This window comes from Gossypium hirsutum, chromosome D05, assembly GCF_007990345.1.
Source record: "Gossypium hirsutum isolate 1008001.06 chromosome D05, Gossypium_hirsutum_v2.1, whole genome shotgun sequence".
Taxonomy (NCBI): domain Eukaryota; kingdom Viridiplantae; phylum Streptophyta; class Magnoliopsida; order Malvales; family Malvaceae; genus Gossypium; species Gossypium hirsutum.
Window position 1 is genome coordinate 45,645,115 of NC_053441.1, and position 3,903 is coordinate 45,649,017.

At 33.4% G+C, this 3,903-nt stretch overlaps 1 non-coding gene across 1 annotated transcript; it reads right to left on the reverse strand.

Annotated features, from left to right (window-relative positions):
* Positions 1 to 2,884: 2,884 nt before the first annotated feature.
* On the reverse strand, positions 2,885 to 2,991 carry LOC121218064 (small nucleolar RNA R71). Its single transcript, XR_005914330.1, has one exon. It is a non-coding gene; the product is annotated as a small nucleolar RNA R71 (small nucleolar RNA).
* Positions 2,992 to 3,903: the final 912 nt, after the last annotated feature.

Genomic DNA, 3,903 nt, shown 5'->3' on the forward strand with positions numbered 1-3,903 from the left:
ACCTAATTCCATGCATAAAGACCTCATTCTATTATATGCCTAAAACATAACATAATTGACCATTTCTAGGTCAACATATTGTAACAAAATGCCATGCACATCAATTAGCAAAAAGTGACCAAATGGACTTCCCTAATCAAGCGTTATAAGTCCATCAACCGTACTTAAACATCAAGGCACAATCGTACCAAATTACCATTTACATATTCATCAAAGCAGCATTATAAACCACCTTATACATGTTAATATTGTCATTTCCAAACATAATAACCTAGTTCAAATATTAACTAAAACATGTCACACGTAACCATTTTCAAACCATCATCAACATGCCAAGAGAACCATATCAACAAGCACTTAAAAGTAACCAAAATCACGTAACTTGGTAAGGCATCAAGGTGTACCAAACCAACATAGCTTTCCAAAGCTTATACATACCAAAAGAGCATTAACACATGCACCATAATACCATTACAAATCACCCTATACATGCCATTATAAACCATAGCCAAATTACTAAACAACTGTTGAGTTGTCCACTGGATAGTGTGATAGATCTCCAACGAACTTCTAACCGATCGAGCTTCCGATAATTTGTAAAGCAAAGGAAAATAACTACGTAAGAAATGAATGCTTAGTAAACTCGTATAAACTTTAAACATAACATACCATTTCAATAATGAACTTTATAGAATAAGTATAAACCTTTACCAATGCCATAAGCTTAATAAAAGCCTATATAACACCACCAAACTCACAAGTTATCATACTTTTTCATGATACATATGAAATCAAACATATATATATATAAACATAACATTTAATTCATTATTGTTACCATACGATCATGTTTCATTTCATTTTCTTACTTATCGTTTCCAATACCATGAGTTTAATATAAGTCTATTCAAGTATCATCAAGCACACATGTTAGTAAATCATTGATAAATGATAAGCTACAAAAGTAACTATTTTAATCTCATTCTTAAAGAATTTTTGGATGATTAATTATGAAAAGTAGTGAATTTGATACTCCTAATCCTTTGAATTCATGTTTCTATACTTAGGAGAGCATTTGGGAGTGAAAGGAGCGAAAAATGAGCTAAAATTAGGTAAAAAAAGCTTGTTTTAGGATTCATATGGGCTGTACATTTCCACACGGGCTGGCCACAAGCCCATGTGCCAGCTCGTGTCGATTTTACACTCTACTTCCCAAATACGTGAAAAAAAATCAAACTTTTAGGCTTTCTAAACATTCTAAAGATTATAAATACCAATTAGAAGAATAGAGAAGGGGGAAACCAGAGTAGATCGAAGAAAACACATGAAGAACACCATCGGAATCAACTCGAAAGCGGATCTCCATTAAGATAGAAGATCTCCGTTTAATTTCTTTCGAAGTTTTATTGAGTTTCTTATGTCTTGTGGTTATTCTGACTTTGAGATGTTTCTATTCAGAATTATGAACTAAACTCCCTAGATACCTAGGGAGGATGAAACGTATGATGAATCCTCTTATTTAATTTTTGTTTTTATGCGATAAATATTTGATTCTTGTTCTTAGTTAGTATGCTTATTTCATGTTTTAATATTTCTGGGATATTAATTCATGTTTAATATGCTTAATTCAGTGGAGAAAAAGTCCCTATTTAGGAGTAGATCTAGCATAATTGAGTGGAGTTGTATGCAATCCTAGAAATAGGATGACATAAATCTACCAGATTAGATTCAAATCTAATAATGGAATCCATAGATTGAGTTAATGAGATGATAGGGGTTTTAATTAGAAAGAGATTTCAATTAATCAACCTGGAGTCAGTTGTTCTTACTCTCGAAAGAGATATTAACATAATTTAGGGACTTCTACGGATCAAGGCACAAGTGAATAAATCGTTTAATTCAGATTCATACTAAAAGGTGAAGTCTAGGTGGATTCTTTTCTGGGTATCGTCTATCTCATTAGTTAATATTCGATTATTTCCTTGATTTATTCTCTGTTGTGTTCTTAGATAAATTAGTTTAGCAATTTTAGATTAAAACACATCACCCCAATTTGTCGACTAGATAATAAGAAGACGGTAATTACTAGTACTTTTAGTCCTCCAGATACGATATTCCCTACTCACCATAGCTATACTATTGTTCAATAGGTGTGCTTACCTTTGTCATATTTATAGTTAGTTTAGTGACCATCAAGTTTTTAGCGTCGTTGCTGGGGACTAAAATATTAGGAGCACTTTATTTTTATTAATTTAGCCATTTTTATTTTTTATTATGATTTTTTTAGTTTATTTTTTATTTGCTTATGGCAGGTTCTTTTATTTTATGATAAGAAGAAACCTATCGGGACCATTGTTATTTGACAGTGAGATTGAAAGTACTGCTCACAGAAACCGTAGAAAAGTAAGGTAAAAGTCTACAGAATATAGTAGACGAACATGAGGATATTATTATTGTTGAGAAGATAGGTGATAATCAAAATAATCAACTACCTCCTGTAGTTGCTGCAAATCCTGTAGCTCCTGCTCTTATTCCTTATACTATGTATGATTATGCTGCAAATCGATTATTGTGAGACCCACTATTGTTGCAAATAATTTCAAACTAACATCGAGCACTATTCAGATGATTCAATAATTTGTTTAGTTCTATGGTTTGCAAGACGAAGATCCATATACTCATTTTGGCCAGCTTTCTAGAAATCTATGATACTTTCAAAATTGATGGCGTCACTAACGACGCCATTCGCCTACGATTGTTCCCATTCTCATTAAGGAACAAAGCTAAGCAGTGGTTGTACTCTTTACCATGAGGTTCCATCACTACATGGGATTAAATGACCAAGAACTTTCTATTGAAGTACTTCCCTCTAGCTAAGACAACCAAGTTGAGGAATGACATCTCTTCCTTTGTACAGATCGATTTAGAGATGCTATATGATGCATGGGAGAGGTATAAGGATTTATTGAGAATGTGCCCTCACCATGAGTTACCTCTATGGTTACAAGTTCAACCTTTTACAATGGTTTGAACCCCTCAACTAGGTAACTAATCGACGCAGCAACTGGTGGAACTCTAAATAATAAAACACCCGAAGCAGCTTATGAATTTATTGAGGAGATGTCACTGAATAATCATCAGTGGCAAGTCATGAGGGCGAAGCCAATAATTGCAGTCGGTGTCTTTAATTTAGATGTGATCACCATGTTATCAAACCAGGTAGAAATATTAAACAAGAAATTTGATGATTTATATCTTTTTACCCAGGTAAATCCCATAATGCAATGCAATGCAAATAGAGGTGGAATAAATAATCCAGAATATATACCCTTCAGTCCTAGCACGGAGAATGAGCATATAAATTATATGGGTAATAATTCTAGAATTCAAAATAACCCTTATAGTAATAACTATAATGCAGGTTGGAGAAAGCACCCAAACTTTTATGGGGTGATCAAGGAACTTAAAGATCACAAACCCTTTCGAGCTTACAACAACCTTATTAGCTAGAGAAAAAGCCGAACCTTGAACAGATGTTGGCAAAATTTATTTTGGCATCGAAGGCTCGTTTTTCAAAAATTAATACAACTTTGAAAAATCAGCAAGCATCAATTCTTAGGCTCGAAAATCAAGTTGAACAACTTGCTAAATTGGTATCAGAAAGGCAACAAGGTAGTTCACCTAGTAATACTGAACCCAAAGTGTTGGCTGAACCCAAAAAGAAGCTGCAACAGGAAACTAATAAGGCAAATGATGAGGGAGTAAAACCCGAAGAATTTCAGACACCAGTAGTTAAAGAATATAAACCACCGATCTCATATCTGAAAAAGTTAAAGAAAGGCCGCATGGATGAACAATTTGGTAGATTTCTTGAACTCTTTAAACAATTACATATTCCCTAAT